General features: G+C 39.8%; 1 protein-coding gene across 10 annotated transcripts in view; it reads right to left on the bottom strand.

Annotated features, from left to right (window-relative positions):
• The window catches only part of syngap1b (synaptic Ras GTPase activating protein 1b), a 186565-nt gene that overhangs the window by 70483 nt on the left and 98313 nt on the right, over window positions 1-17769 (bottom strand). The gene's annotated exons all lie outside the window — the stretch shown is intronic.

Raw genomic sequence — 17769 nt, 5'->3', positions numbered from 1 at the left:
CGAGCATTAAACAAACAAAGCACTTATTGACTTCCGTCAGCAAGTCAGTGCCTAATGCACTGAATTGGCCAGTAAGGGAATAAACTCCTGTCCTGCACTTGATAGATGATGGAGAGAGTGCAAATGTACAGTTAGTGAGCAGAAAACAAAACACAGGGGGCCAAGTACCAAAAAAATGCGACCAAAAATTGTGCATTTACGTGTCTGTCCATCTCTGCCGTCCTTCCTTCAAATATCAGTAATACACACGTGGACAAAATTGTTGGTACCCCTCAGTTAAAGAAGGAAAAACCCACAATTCTCACTGAAATCACTTGAAACTCACAAAAGTAACAATAAATAAAAATTTATTGAAAATTAAATAATCAAAAACAGCCATTACTTTTGAATTGTTGATTAACATAATTATTTAAAAAAACAAACTAATGAAACAGGCCTGGACAAAAATGATGGTACCTCTATAAAAGATTGAAAACTATTTGACCAGAGTGACATGATTAACTCAGGTGTGTCATTTAATTGACATCACAGGTGTTTCCAAACTCATAATCAGTCAGTCTGCCTATTTAAAAGGAGACAAGTAGTCACCCTGCTGTTTGGTGAAAAGGTGTGTACCACACTGAACATGGACAACAGAAAGCGAAGGAGAGAATTGTCCCAGGACATCCGAAAAAAAATGATAGACAAACATCTTAAAGGTAAAGGCTATAAGACCATCCTAAACAGCTTGAAGTTCCTGTGACAACAGTGGCTCATATTATTCAGAAGTTCAAGACCCACGGGACAGTAGCCAACCTCCCTGGACGTGGCCGCAAGAGGAAAATTGATGACAAATTGAAGAGACGGATCGTTGGAATTGTATCCAAAGAGCCCAGAGCAACCTCCAAAGAAATTAAAGGTGAACTCCAAGGCCAAGGTACATCAGTGTCAGATCGCACCATTCGTCGTTGTTTGAGCCAAAGTGGACTTCATGGGAGACGACCAAGGAGGACACCACTGCTGAAAAAAACTCATAAAAAAGCCAGACTGGAATTTGCAAAAATGCATGTTGACAAGCCACAAAGCTTCTGGGAGAATGTCCTTTGGACAGATGAGACCAAACTGGAGCTTTTTGGTAAGGCACATCAACTCTGTGTTCATAGACTCAAAAACCAAGCATACGAAGAAAAGAACACTGTCCCTACGGTGAAACATGGAGGAGGCTCAGTAATGTTTTGGGGCTGCTTTGCTGCATCTGGCACAGGGTGTCTTGAAAGTGTGCAAGGTACGATGAAATCTGAAGACTATCAAGGCATTCTGGAGAGAAATGTGCTGCCTAGTGTCAGAAAGCTCGGTCTCAGTCGCAGGTCATGGGTCTTCCAACAGGACAACGATCCAAAACACACAGCCAAAAACACCCAAGAATGGCTGAGAGAAAAGCGTTGGACTATTCTAAAGTGGCCTTCTATGAGCCCAGATCTGAATCCCATTGAACATATGTGGAAGGAGCTGAAACATGCCATTTGGAGAAGACACCCATCAAACCTGAGACAACTGGAGCTGTTTGCTCATGAGGAGTGGGCCAAAATACCTGTTGACAGCTGCAGAACGCTCATTGACAAATACAGAAATCGTTTAATTGCAGTGATTGCCTCAAAAGGTTGTGCAACAAAATATTAAGTTATGGGTACCATCATTTTTGTCCAGCCCTATTTCATTAGTTTGTTTTTTTAAATAATTATGTTAATCAACAATTCAAAAGTGATGGCTGATTTTGATTATTTAATTTTCAATAAATTTTTATTTATTGTTACTTTTGTGAGTTTCAAGTGATTTCAGTGAGAATTGTGGGTTTTTCCTTCTTTAACTGAGGGGTACCAACAATTTTGTCCACGTGTGTATATATCTCTGCATCAGTGTTGCTCTCAAATTCCTGCAGATGCACTTCGTGGTGAAAGCAATTTTTAAGACAGCTAGTGTAAAGAAAGCTCTTTGTGTTTTACAGAAAAGAACTAAAAGAGCTCTCGGAGAGTGCATCCTTCGCCAAGGCCGATGCTCCATCTCACAGTTTTAACGAAAGTGGCCTGGATCTGCACCGAAATTGAATGAGTTCTTTCTGTGCTTCATCTCTCCAACAGGTTTCATGATATTCAGCTTGCTATTTTTTCAGTAATCTTGCTGACAGACAGACAAGCGGCTCTGATCACATAACTCTGCCTCAGATAATTACAGATATCACTGCTCCTTTATAAATCAATAAATGGTCCGTCCACAAGCTATGTCTCTGACTAGGGTGTACAGCACAATATGAAACGGAGAGACCCTAGTTCTCCTGAACTGGATCCCCATATAAGACTGCAGAGCATTCAAGGTTTATCTTATTCTGCATGTGTATCATTTGTCTTTAAATATTTTATGTCTTTCCACAATGTGCATCACTCTTGGTGTGGGGGATGCCATAATAAAATCAGTCAAAAGCACGGATAACAGCACACAATTTCTAGACTATCTGGACAAACACTGATAATGCTTTTGGTTATCTTGGTGAAAGGTGCTACTAAGTTTAGGGGAATAAATTTGCATCATCATAACTTAAAGTCTCCCAAGAATCAAAGAAAAATGACATTTTTAATAGAAAATGTAACAGATGAGCTCAAATTCAAAATATACAAGAAAGTATTACAGGAGTTATGGGTATATGATTATATGGATATTACAGCACTGCATATACACTGGCCAGTTGCTTTTGGGTGAACAGGTAAAAAAGCTAAAAAGATCAGACAAGATAACATAAAATAAGATAAGATCTAAAAAGAGAAGTTCAAAGCCACTTTGAACCCTCTCCTCACCCCAGCTGGCCAATCACAGTGTGAGCAGGGTGTAATCTGATGTTGGAATGATGTGCAAGGGTTTCTGAAGCTATCTGACCATCTGAGAGGCAGTTTGGACAAAATACACCTTGCTATGAAAACCTTCAGGAAAATAATAATAAAAAAAAAGTACATTGGTTTAATCGAACACAGTACATTTACCTATAGCTCTCACCTTATCATTATAATAACGGCAAACTATATTCTATTAAGGCACACCCAGACTCTAATCTGTCAAAAACATGTTCCCAGTTTATTCTCTACTGTAATAGTAGTGTGACATTAAATGAGGACAACAACAATGGGATTTTGAGGTTTTTAAAACTAAAAATAACTGTGTGAGCTTGAGCGGGAGGGTTTCATATCACATAGCCATCTAAACACCGTTTGTGCAGCTTTTTATTCTGTTTTTGATCCAAATTCTGTGAGAAACAATGAAAAATTGAGACCTCTCACTAAACACAACAGCCAGATACAAAGATATCTTATCAGCAGAAAACACTGGCTTTGACTGAGTTCTCATGAGGAAGAGTATGCATTCTGAGTCCAAAGTCAAACAGTAGAAAATGAGGCTAAACAATCAATTGAAGGTTTGTCAAAATCGCAATATGACCAAGTGCAATATCAAAACTGTAGGAGCTGCAATGTTTTGATAACACAGCAAAATGTATCACAACATACTATTTTAGACAAAGCACAGTGGTGCTGCAGAGATGCTCTGACCTATGACTCATATTATCCAAACATAAGAGAATGCATTGGTTTTAAACAGACTTCAGAAAAATACATATTTTATATTATCACTAAAATTGTGAAAACACTGTGATATTAGTCAGAAATAATCACAAGATGGTTTTGTTTTCACATCATTCAGCCCTTCTATAGACATGCTAGCAGCTCTTTGAAGCTGCCTAGTGGTGACTGGTACTAACTACAAACAGTAGCATGTTAACAGTTTAGCAGACAAAACGTTTTTTAATGCTTATGACCTAAGTTTATCATATTGGCATGACAACATGTGATAATTGGCAGCAAATACAAAGCACAGCTGATTATGAAGGGATGTCATTAGTTTGGCAAATATGAATCTCATGGTGCCACATGAGGAAAGCTCAGTCTTTAGTATTCACTGCCTGGGAACAAGAGCTGAATGATTTGTGATACAATTTTTTAAAGTAAAATTTCTGTTTAATATTCACTGTGTAGCAGATTAAAAACGTGATGGAGCATTACCACATGAGACACCATGACTGGTGGATGGGACAAACTTGCAAAACCATCAACACCACAATATCAGACCTAGATTAGAGGTGCTGCATGGCTCAGTATTAAAATGCAACCTTTACAAATTCCTAATTGCATTGTTTCAAATGCAATTTAAATATAAAATCAATGTTCAGTTCTACTGGGAACCATCTGGTAAATTTTAACTTGGCAATACAGAAAGAAAAGTCATTGGGATTCATCTGCCAGGGGGCATGAATCCAAATAAAGTTTCCTCATTTCATTCAGTAGTTTGAGATATTTAAAGCTGATTGATTTTGCCGTCCCTACAATTACATGACTGAAGCTTTTGCCTGATTATCCTCATCCGCAGTGAATATGTCAAGTTATGAGAAGCCTACAGCACGTCAAACCTCGTTCCACCAGATAAGAACAAAACAGTCCTGTGCCTAATAAATTCAGGGTGACCACCTATGTAGGAGCCCTGCTTAGATAATCGTTTTTATGGTCTCCAAAATTCAGCGGCAGGATATCAAAGCTGACTTTACATCTCAGCACAGCTTGTTTTCTCTCATGTATCTCTAGTTTTTCATTCGCAGCACATAGCCCTCTCAGAGATCAATCTGCGGCATCCTAACCGTAATACAAATCATGAGATGGTTGCATTGGTTTGTTCAAATTCCTCGCCTGTTTCTCCTGCATATCAGCCAGCCTCACTCTGACTTTTCATGTTGCTCATGCTGTCTGTTTCTGCTCTTTCCTCGTTCTCTTCCTCTCTCAGCCTCTTCTGTCACTCCAATACTCAGACACACACACACCTCCTCTCTCCCACGCAGCTATTTTACATAATTCAAATAGTGCATTTATCCCTCTACCGCTCCTCAGCCCTTGATCTTTCTCCTCTCTCGCTCTCTCATTTTCTTTCCCCTCCTTGCACCCTCTTCTTGTTTTCATACCGTCCTCTCATTCCCTCCCCTTCAGATATGTGCGGCATCTAGAACCCTCCATTTTCTCCATACTTACCTTTATCTGTATTCCTCTTTTATCCTCATCGGCCCTCTCCTTTCAATCTCTTTTATTTACCTGTCCAAATGGCAATCTTTTCAGTGTGAGCCTGCCCATCTTTCTGTCTGCAGTCCTAACATTTTCTCCAACCCACGCGAGGAAGGAAAAAAAATGACCATGACGGAGTTTGTCACACACTATTCCAATGTTGGTGTGCCTAAACCCACGGTTTCAAAAACTACCACCTGTAGGCTGGATGACTGACTGGTGAAGGAGTCATCTAAATTAAATCTGATATAGCAGGGACCTTTATACGAAAAGGATAAAAGAGAGAGGAATAAATTGAAAGTTAGCTCTATTAAATGAGTCAAGAGCGCTTTTGACAGCAGATCTTAATTACACGAAAGTAAGCTAATTTTAATTTCCTCAAACTTGCAGTTTTCAATAAGGTCAGATAGATGCAAAATCAATGAAGCCTACGCTTCCAGAAAGGCTGACACAAAATTAAAGAAACTAGTACATAAGGCGAGCTCTATACCAAAAGTTCAGCTCACATGCATCAGTAGATGCTACTCATCGGATGTGGTCAGAGAAATCTTTAGTCTTCACTTGGTTACTGCAGCACAGCAGCTCAGTTTAATGTGTAGCCAAAAAATTGACAGAAAAGCATGGAATACAGTGTTGTAATGTCACATTTACCTTCCTAAATGACTAACATGCATCAGTATTGGTCAGCTGTGCACAGAGAAGCCTTGAGTCTCCACTCAGTTACTTTGACAACAGTGAAAAAAAGGCATTCTAATGCAGCTTTTGCTTAGTAGTTACCCAGACAGATCTGCTAAATGTCAAGCGCATCAGTGCAACCAATGAAAATGTTCGATTGCACTTTACAGGTTTTTGGTTGCATGTTCCAGAGCTTCATCTTCTTACATTTAGAAAAACTAAACAAGCTCATGAACTTTAACTTTTTTCATTCATCTTTGGAGGTTTCTATCACTCTGTCATAGTATTTCTTGCAGTTTCTTAGGTGTGTGTTACTATGCGTAGAGTGTTAATTAATAGAAATCCTCATGGGTGATGCCTTGCACTGTAGGAGGTTAGCCAGTCAACATGCATGTATCCCAGCTGAAGTTAAAAGGCCTCCTAACAGTGATATCAAGATCCAATTCAGAATTTATTGTTTTCCAAACTAATTAACTTCACCAGGAGGAGCAGACTGTGCCAATAAGAAAACGGTGATTGAGAATTCAATCAGTTTTTCATTAAGAAAACTAAACAGAAAACAATAGACAGTGTTGTGTTGGTGTATTATCTTAAGCCTTAGGGTGAATTTAAAAAAAAACAAACACTTGGTTCATTTAGTGCCAATTTGGAGGCAGAGTGAACACGTGTTTGATTACATCCTCCATTGAAGGGTTTTACTGGGACAGAAGTGTGTTAGCTGCAGCTGTCATTTTCCCCCACAAGTACAAAAGGTGTGTACTGTCAAAACACCCACTTTTCTATATTTGAAAGTTTGTGTGTTGTGTGTAGAGGGCTGCTCCCTACACATCCAGGATTTGAATCATCAGTTAAAAAGCCCCAGAGTCTGATCTCATTTTGTCAGTTGAATCATTGCACTTTTTTTGCTGCATCATTGTACATTGCAGGATAATAGCACAAGGTATAATCTTTTTTAAAGATAGTTTTTTACAGCATTGGATAGCAGCAATGGAAGCATAAAGGAAATATGGGGAAAGAGAGCACCGGAATGACATGGTAAACATGCCGACCAGCTGGGAATCAAAGTGGAATCTCACTGCTGATGGCATTTGCCCCTATGTGCTTTGCATCCCAACCACACAGCTATTGGGATGCCCCAGGCTATAAACTCTTACAAATCCTGTCTTCAAACCCACCTAGCCACAAAGTAAACTAAAACTGAGACAGAGAGGGCTGAAGGAAGCGCAGGGCAGAGCAACACAGAAAAGGCTCCACTGGTTTTCTCTTCGCTGCTTCAGCCATCGCAGCTTCAATTCTGAATGTATAGCAAAGTCAACTTTAAAAAGATACTGGCACTACTTCCTCTGCTGCTGCCAAGCGCGATCAACACTTCAGCTGACAGCAACGTCAGGAGTCATGCAGGAGAAACGTTTAGAGGTGTTCTAGGACTTTATTATTCCACTGTAACTGGGATGTGCACTTTCTCTGACTTCGACTGTGATGAGAGGTTTTCCTCTTACAGATGATCATCAAAGCCACTGGTGAGTGTTTGCTGCTCTGCTGTTGCACTGGACTGTAATATGAGGAATACAAAGCAATCAGCCACCATATTAAAACTGCTGACAGGGGATGTTCTTGATCATCTTGTTACAATGCAATGTTTTGCTGGGAAACCTTGAGTCCTGGCATTCACGTGGACGTTAGTTTGGCATGCACCACCCACCTAAACATAGTTATGGAGCAAGCACAACCCCCAGCACTCTCCATTGCATCAGCATCACCGAGCAGACCATGTTCCTAACCACACCACAAAAACTGCTCAAGAACAACTCGAGAAACACGAAAAAGATACCAGATTATAGTATGACCTCCAAACTCTGTGGATCGTAGTTCAATCCAGAAACCATCCAAGACAATGCACCCACAGGCCCCAAAAGATCTGCCGTCAACATCCCATCACAGGACACCTCAAGAGATCCCGTGTCAGCGCCTCAACAGGTCAGAGCTATTATTTGTTTAAGTTTAATTAGAACTTGCACTTTAGTTGTGCCGAGGCACCAAAACCTCTTGGTTACATTTAGGAAAAGATCCTTACATAACTTAAAATTCATTGTTCAGAATATTAACCACGTTACAAAGCAAAGGTTTTGTTGCCCGAATAGGATTAACAGACTAGCTGAGAAATTTTGTCATGGCATCTAATTTTAATCTTCACAGATTTTTGGAGGTCTATTGCACAACCCTGTGTGCTCAAAAATGATAATAAAGGCTACCCAGCGTATTCACACCTGACGCCAATCAGTCCTGACAAAGACAGTTTTTATGTGAGAAAGCTAACTTCTTCACCAATGGAAGTGAGACCAGGCTCTCTGAAGTAAGCATGGTTTCATTTATAGGTTGATGTGCAGCAGATGTGAGTGACCTAGAGAGCAAATGATAACAAGAATGTTGAGAAACTTTGTTTTTTTTTTTGTTGTGCAGTGGCTGCTACTTCTGTACTTTGTGTGTGGATGCAAAGCCAGGAGTGGTGACATAACGACATGAATGGCTTCATTTAAACAGACTTCATGTAAAATGTTGATCTAGAGTGATGTAAAAGTAACATGAGCTGCGATATGGGGAGACGTGAATGATTATAAGAACCTGTCTATGATTTAGGAGCACTTATATAAGTGGTCCAAATCAGAATTTTTTATAATTCTATGTGAATTGGGCTGCTCACATTGTCATGAATAAACAGATTTCAACAGATTTTTCAAAAAAAAAAAAAAAAAGATCTGGAGATCTGGACCAGGGCTGCACAGTGACGTAGCGGTTAGCACTTTCGCCTTGCAGCAAGAAGATCCCCGGTTCAAATCCCGGCCCGAGCCTGGGATCTTTCTGCATGGAGTTTGCGTGCGCGGGTTTTCTCCAGTCACTCCGGCTTCCTCCCACAGTCCAAAAATATGCTGAGGTTAATTGGTTACTCTAAATTGCCCGTAGGTGTGATTGTCTGTCTGTATATGTAGCCCTGCGACAGACTGGCGGCCTGTCCAGGGTGTCCCCTGTCTTCGCCCGAGTCAGCTGAGATAGGCTCCAGCACCTCCCGCGACCCTAGTGAGGATAAAACGGTGTATAGAGAATGGATGGATGGATGGATCTGGACCACTTTTGGCTTCTGCCAAAGAAAAGAGGGAGTCTTGCTGTGACAAGCAGATGGATCAATAAATGTAATGCTTTTATGGGAGACATTACGCACTTTATTTTAACAACATTGCATTTTGTTGTTAGAATAAAAACAGATCTGCTACCTACAAAACAAAAATCCATAGTGATTACTATACACAAGTGACAAACTCGTCTTACTAAGCATTTCATTTATAGAGCAGCAGCTCACATTATATTCACATTTAGAAAATGCTGAGCAACAATCCCTTGCACCTTATAATCATTTACTTTCTATCTCCAAAGAGAAGCAGTGTTGGGACTTAAATGCAGTTTGACATCCAAAACATTGCACCAGCCTTTCCCGGTGTGAACACACTTGACTGCTTTTAGTCTATTTCACAAACACACACACAGAAAGAAACGTGAAAGGGGAATACTAATCTCTTTCTTGTAATTTGTCTAATTGGTCACAGAGGGCAGATTACTGTTGACTTACAGCATACAGTATATAAATCATGAGGGCAATTTAAAGGTACCCAGGTCTGCAACAGTGCCTTGGAAAGCATAATCAGCCAGCGTTAAAGTCCCACTTCTTCATGCAAGTAACCATGCATCTTGCACTAACAAGCAAGTAATTCCATTAGTGCATGCCGTGCAAACACACAGTAACACACATGCACATTTGATTTCAGGCCTGCTTTCAAAATGCCATTTACTGCCACATTAAGCTAATAGCTTAACAAATAACACAACCAATCCATCTGTTGCTAAAGGTGATCTAGAAACTTCAGACAGACCTGATGCATTTCAGGAAAATGCAGCCTCACGCTTTAAACACTGAACAAATGTTCAGCCTCAATCCAAAGGGTGGAGAATGCTATCCACAGCAATAACAATCTATCAGAAAAGACTCACTCAAAGTGTGATTAAGGATAGGTGCAAAACCTCCAAGGACATGGAGAATCAGTGTCATAGAGGCTTAAAGCTGTTCTGGTTGCATGTAGTGGTCTAACTTCTTAATGAGACACTGCACATTCATTTTTCCTTTAATTTGTCACCTATGTGAAGATGCTTAACGGTCACCAGGTGATATTTTTTGAGGTCCTCATTCCTCATCAGGGTGCAGAAAAGGCGCTAAAGATCCACCTGCATGTTTGACCACTATGTTTAACGTTGCTCACATGTTAAATTGATTGCATTAACCCCTAAACATTCACCCACCTTTTTGTTTTTTACAAGCATGGAAATATTTTGCTAGTTAGAATTTTATGTTGAAAACAGTGTCTATATGCTCCTTTTGCAAAGTAAGGAACTGCTGCTTCTAAGCAAGCCAAATGGGCCGACACCATTCCAACTACAGCACCAGAATTTTCTTCAGCCCATATTTAGTTCTGTTTCTGTGTATGCATAAACTTTTAGTATGGATCACATGCATAATGTTGTAACTAAATCTCCTTGGAATGAAGGTACCTCCTGTTTATTTTAGCTTATTTGCACTTTTATTGTCACTTGTTGCACTCATTAGGTATTTGCAAGGGGACAACAAAACGACTTGGAATAATGTCCTGAGAGCAGAGTTGAACTTAGACTGTAGAAGTAGCACAGTCTGATAGCTTCTATATTTTCAACATGCCCCTGGTTTTACTCCACATGCTGCATTATCTACCATTTCCAAAAGGGTGGGTGCCGAGAGCAGATTTCTCATTTTGGAAAATTGTACTCTTCAACTTGAATATAGACCAAAAATCACTTTTCAAACATAATACACCGTAACTGCCCCTTTTCACACTTAACATGCACAGAGTGGAGAAGTGTGGGTGGCAGCGTGTGCTAAGACTCATTCAGAATCGGTGTATAAATCACCCGATCCACAGTCTTTATGCAAATATTGTCGAAGAATATGAGATGGGTGGGGTTAGCAAGGGGTGTTCGGCAGTGAAAAATTAAAACCAAAACAGGTGGTCTGGTCATTGTCCTTTTTGTCTTGCTCTGACATATGCATTCTCACATTAATGGCTGCTTAAATTAATCGAAGTCATTAAGCATTCCTTTATGAAAGTGCTAACAAAAGCATTGGTCTGGAATGAGAAAAAAAACAGTCTCGAAAGGTCCATTTAAATCCATTTCTCACTCACTCTCTTTTTCAGCCTAACCCAGGCTCTGTGTTTTGTTGCCATAGCAACATTTTTTTTCCTGAAGTACCTTACATTTTCGTTTCAGACATACAGTACTATACAGCAAAGCTCAGGGCTGAGAGGGTGTTTGGACATTTTGTTTTGGCAGTGGGCTGCTGTATGGGCTACAGTCACACACACAAACGCATGCACAAGAAAATCCATACACACTAAGCAAAGCAGTGTGTTAAGCAGCCACAAAGACGCCTGATAGATCACGGTAAATCATTTAAAAGCTTCATTAGTCTTGGGATCACCGTTGATGACTGCTGCAACGTGCTAATGAGTTTGATTGTGTGCTGCATTGAAATGGAAAGTGTGAAGACATCTGGAGAGATGTTTGATTTGCTTGCTGTACCTATTTTAAAATGCTATTATGTAACTATCGTTTAGAGATGATGTAAAGGCTTGAAAAGGAGACTTGAAAAATGTAGCTTGGCTGAGGCATCATTATGTCATCGGAGGTTGTGATTCTGTCTGACTGGGGTCACGCTGAAGCTCGATGCGCCTGTCTCTTTTATTTAGCTGTCCAATAAATCAGCCATGTGCTGAAATAACATTGTTCAAGTTGCTCATTGTTACTATAACTGCCTTGAAATATTACTCTGGTTTTTGAGAAGATGACCAAGTTCGTACTGGTTAAGAATTTAAAATATGACAAAATAAAACTGTTTCAACAACTCCTGTGCAGCACATACAATCAAGATTATATGGTGCCCTCAAAAATCCCCAAAATGGATCAAAAACAAGTGTATCGGGCATGTAGATGATGCTTTGCTTACAGTGATGCAGTTATTTTACACCTTATTAGTTATGACACAAAATCACAATGCTCAGTGTCCAAAATGTCTATTTTCTGCTCCCCAGAATGAGGTTTTCAGTGTCTATAATGTAGGTAGCAGTGATTGTGTGAACGAAGGAGTGCTCAGCGTGACATCTGATCATAGGCCTTTACGCTTGGTGTGATGTAGGCCTTTTGTCATTTTAATTATGGCGACATTTTGATATCAAACAAGCAGTTGGAGCTGGATAATGCTATATTCATGTCAAATGGAAGGAATGGGAGAAATTACAATAATCTATTTAATTTAGGTTTCATTGCATTGAAAAGCAAACATTGGCTGCCATTAAGCTGCCGCATTTGCTTGGTTTTAGGGCCCTTTTATAGTTTAGACTTGAGGTTCTGACATTTCCTGTTGAAACTATGACTTCGATGATTATGTGATGACTGTTTGAGTCAGAAACAATAATTATGACAACCATCCAATACCTTTACACACCATGAGCTCAACTAATTATTTTATTTTATTTTTTTATTTTTTTGCAGAGTAAGGGTCAAACTGTTCAAATTCCTAAAGAAGTGAGATTTGAGGACAATGTGAGCTGAACCATCTCTACAAGTGGTCTGGTTTAAATGGTACAATCACAAAGTTATGACACTGTGTGGTGCTTATGCACTGTATGTGTCATGATCACGTCCATGCAACATGTGTGAGCAAGAAATGCCATGAGTCATGACAGCATGTGGCACTGTCTTATCAACAGCTGGACCTGTTTTACAGATGTTATTGTGTTGGAGGTGTACATTTGAACTTTTTCAATAAAGCAAGAAATTAAGATGATTCAGCGTTAATGTGAGGATGATCACTGCTGGTGAGACATGGTGTGGCTACCATTAAGAGAAGAAACATCAGTGGAAGTGCCTGCAGTCTCTAAGACCGAAGAACGTGTGTCCAGTCCAGAGCACTTGGAACACGTTTCTTCAACATTCGCACAGTTGTGCACCATGAATACGACCCTGGGATGGACCATAATGGCATAGTATAAAGTCCTGAGGTGTTTCAGGGAGAACATTCAGCGCAAACTACCTCAACTGGAATCGAATATGAGTAATCCAATGCACTGTGCACCCAGTCTCAGAGCAAAAGGGTTTTATGGTCACAATAACACAGTCACCGCCCATCCTACTCTCCAGATTTTGGTCCCTGTGGCTTCTATCTTTTCCCAAAAATGAAAATCAAGTGGAGGGTCTGACCGATGGAGTATTACGAGCTTTGCAGCGATGCTGGGAGCACTGTATCATGGCAAAAGGTGATAACTTCGAGGCAGATGGCAGCCAAAATGTAAATCAGATAGGGCTTTTGATTTTTATCGGAACAGTCCTGTGACTTTGTGATTGACGTTGCTTTCTGATTGCAATGTGTTCTGCATGCATTTACACCTTGATCCAGATCACAGGCTGCATGGATAATCTGATCTGAGGGAGGATCAATACCACCCTCTTATCAATGATCAACAACAGGAGGCTATAAGTTTAGACAGTTTGGCTGTCTTGCAAATATGCACATTTTATTTGTTTACTTGATCTGTACACAAACAAAATTTTAAAAGCAGGGCTAGGTAAGTTAACGCATTATTAGAAATCCATTAGAGAAACTACGGGTCACAGGAGGGCTGGATGTTGATCAGTGTGGGAAAAATAGAGAAACTAAAGCAAGACAAGCTAACAAATGCTGCACCAAAGTAGTTAGCTATAGACTGATAGATGAGTTTTGTGGAAGATGTCGGTCTGAGGAATATACTTAGGATTGCAAAGAATGACACCACATGTGAGCCTTAACCTGCATCACGAACGAGCGACCCTTACACAGGGGCTATAGTCCCCGATGCATAGACTGTTTATGCTGCTCCCTGACAAAAGAAAAATGTTTCTGCTGGTACCTGTTTAGAAAAAAAGAAGAAAACAGATGTATAAATGTTAACTTGCTGTGGCTGGGAAGGTTTCTGTTATAATGTTATGGTCGCGGCTCTTTACTTTCAGGGTAACTTGTTTTTCTACAACAAACCAGATAAAAGGTTAATGCCCTTGCTGGGGCAAATAGCTTTGGATTTATTTGATTACGTTAATGTTTAGGTTGAGATTTACAAGAAATATGCTAACTGTTACTGTGTAAATAGAAGAGTGCTGTTGAAAAGCACTTTATTTGTTTAAAGTGTTTGCAAACCAGATGTTACTGCATTTGTGTTCATATAGCAGTACTTTAAAACCCAAAGTGCAGAATACAGTACTTTTAAATTCATTACTAAATTTTACATAACAATGCAATTAATCGCACAAAATCATGCAATTAGTCGTGATTATGAATTTTAATCGTTGCCTAGCACTATAAAAAAGACAATATTAGGTTTACAGGGACCAACATGTTGGAGATTTTTCAATGTAGCAACTTCCCAGAGTACGAGTCAGGGTAAAGTTAAACACCAGATATGCTGCACAGAAGTGCTGGCCGGATTATGTGTTGTTCATCAGTAAATAGTTCCAGCATGCAATTCATTTTAAAACCACAACCTGCCATTTTTGCATGTCTCTCTGGTTAGCTGTTTCTTTCTGCTTCCAGTCTGTCTGCTCATGCTACATAGACACTGTGCAGACACGAGACTGGCACTGATCTTCTTATCTGTCTTCCTGTATCAAAATGTGGAACTGCTCCTTTCATATTGGAGTCTGGAAGTCAGATTAGAAATGCACATAGAGTTACTGCAAGTAATTATTTTAGAATTTATTGATTAATCTCTCAATATTTGGGGGGGGGATTCGATTCAATAAATGTCCCTACAGGATCAGAAAATGGTTCTGAATGCTCATCACAATTTTTCAGATCAATCCACTAATGGGTTTATCGACTTCCAGCATTAGATCAGCATGTGCACAAAGATTACAAAATCAATACAATACAGTAGAGTACAGGCGCCTTTGTTCGTGTTTGGAAATGACCGTCTCTTGCGTTCACATGTTTGTGTATACAGCCATGTGCCAGGCAACATGTGAAATGCTGTGCTTGTTCATTGTGAATGTAAATCTGATGTCAAGCTGAAAGCTGAAGAGGGAATGTGTGGGTGGCAATCGCTTCCAGCTCAGACCCTCTGAGAGAACTGAGAGAGAGACAGAGTTAAAGGAGTGGGAGGGAGGGATGTAGACACACATGAGTAAGAGGTTGGTTAAAAACTGAAAAGAAACACAGTGTGTGGGGGGGAGGTGGTGGTGGTGGTAAGTGTTCGTGTAGGAGTAGCAGGGACAGTGCAAGAGCAAGACTATATGGAGGGAAGACAGGATGACAGAAAGAGAGAGCTGAATAGAGGGAAAAAAGGAAGAGAGTGAAATGGAGGAAATGCATCTGGGGGAGTGGTAACAAGAGAGGGAGGGTGAGCTGGGAGTTTTACTGAGGAAGGGGGGAGTTGGATGGAGAGAGGGAGCGAGCACAAGAGCCAGAGATGGAGGCTGGAGAGGGAGTGGGTGTCTTAATAGCGCTGAAACGCTCAGGGCTTTTTGTATGTTTGCCTTTGTTATGATAGAACGCTGGTTGGCTCCCTGTTTGCTTTTGATCCATGAACTGTGACTACAAATGCAAGGCAGTCGCTCCTGTGTTTAAAATGGAATGTACAGCGGCTGCATCTGGGAGTCTCATTACATAATTTAAGGTATAAATGCTGTCGTCTAGAGCCCAGCAGGTAAAGCAAGGCACCAGCACTGCGAGGGGTATAGGGTTTCATTCCCGACTGTAACTACGTTTTTCAGATTTTTGGAAACATTTATCTGGACAAATCTCGGTCACTTGCAGTGCTGATAAAGCTCTGCAGTGGCTGTTCAATTCTGGAATCTGAACGAGAGAAATGTGAGTGGATGTTGAGAAACACTGGCGCAGAGGTGATTTTGAAAAGATAACATGAGGTTTCAATCCCTCACACAGCAGCAGTAGCAGCAGCAGCGTTTCTCTAAACCTTGATCTCGCTGTCAGAGTCCATTCTGCTTTCTGAGCAAATTACCAATGCATGATGTGCAAACGCTTACAGTATGTTTCCATGAATGATGCATGTTATTCTTAGAGTCTAGCAGTTATGAGTGTCTGGATAGATTTGTTGAGGTGTCACAAAACTTTGTGTAAAGACTTTTTGATAGTGATGAAAACAATACAGTGGCAACTAACAATTGTTTTCCCTGTCACATATTAGGTAAATCAATTTTATGACTCAGAGCTGGAAACGGCAAATATGTGATACTTTACCCTGATAAATGCAAATTAAGTCATAAAATCTGTTGTTGGATAATATTAGAGCTGTCTGGTCTGACTAGCCAATAAACAAGACGCCATCACTGTTTCAGAAAATCAGTTTTAAAATATGACAATGCAATGCTAAGGCTTTGGTTTATCTGCAAAAACTGCTAGGTTAGGGTTAGAGGAACATACCAAGAACCTGCAACTTGTTGATTGATCTGTTCTCATCCAAACAGAGAACAAATACAGGAATAATCCACTACTTTTGACAAGGGGAGGAACAGACTATCTGTTAACACCTCAGTGTTTCCACAACTTGCTTCACATAATGGAGACAGCTAGTTTTAACTCATCTAATATTTACTGAATGTTTTCTCACAGTTGGCTCCAAACTAACTGACACCATGTCAAAAAAGTTGCTGCGTGGCTGCATTTTGTTCAAATCAATGACCAAAAGGTCAAGTGAAAACTTTGCAAACAGCAGTTTTAACATCACAGCCAATATGGCAGATCATCTAAAAACAGCATTTAACTTGTCTGTGTTATAGTCCACAATAGTTCTTGTGTTGGAACCATTAGTTGATCTGTTGCTCTTTTCAGAAATAATATCAATATGGGCAGGTGCATGCCGGTCTGCAGATCAGAGAGCAGGCCTTCCTATTGGTTATTCTACAAAGGCAGATGCACATGCATGTTCCTTCAGATGGAGCAAAGCTTGATTCAATGGCAGTGAACCCTGCAGGGAAAGTTGCTATGGCCTGCTTATTTTGTTTTTATGCAGTCAACATGTTGATGTATACGTAAAAAACTACCAGTCGCTCTTTTCTTTCAAATAATGGCACATATCACAGTAAACCAATAGTGTATTTTTGCAGTCAAATGTTGTAAAAGGACAAATTACCACTTATACAAGTATAGACATTTAATGGGGACACTATTTACAGCTTTGGCTTTTGTTTTGTTTAGTTTTTTAGTAAATAATTAACTTAACAACTTTGCGAAACAAAAAAAATCTGAAAATAAACAGCATTTTTTTAATTAAAAAATACAGGGAGAAACTGTTTTCAAACAAACATTTTCACCTCAAAACAGCCAATAATTGCTTTAGCCACTAGAGGGCTTTGTCATTTTAACATAAATATATAAATATATGTCTCTTTCCTGCACAGTTTCATTTACTTGTCACAAGGACTACTCAGTCTATAAACACACTTGTCCTCTGTGGCTGTGCAGCTCAGGGTTATCTTAATTTTCTGTTTTGACACTTGGCTGCTCACAGTCACAATTTGAATGAAATGGCATAAACACTGCATAATTAAAGAGACTATCAAGTTCTGTGGGGGAAATATAGGATCTAGGGATTTTGGGGAGTGACTCATATAGTATGGCTCTGCCTCTGCAGCTTCATTCTTTATTAAACCCAAAAGCCATGCAAGTTCAGACTGAAAAAAAAGCTCATAACACAAGCTTGAAAAAATCAACTCATTGTTACATAAATAAGTCACATATCTCCAGTGTGAATGTTACACAACAGCTGAAAGCAGAAAACCAAATACTCATTTAGATGATGTGGCTTTCAAAGATCAGTTACTGTAAGTGAAACAGAGTGGAAAG

Source organism: Acanthochromis polyacanthus, chromosome 12 (genome assembly GCF_021347895.1).
Source record: "Acanthochromis polyacanthus isolate Apoly-LR-REF ecotype Palm Island chromosome 12, KAUST_Apoly_ChrSc, whole genome shotgun sequence".
Taxonomy (NCBI): Eukaryota; Metazoa; Chordata; class Actinopteri; family Pomacentridae; genus Acanthochromis; species Acanthochromis polyacanthus.
Note: the sequence above shows the minus strand (reverse complement) of the source record. Positions and strands in the feature narration are given on the sequence as shown.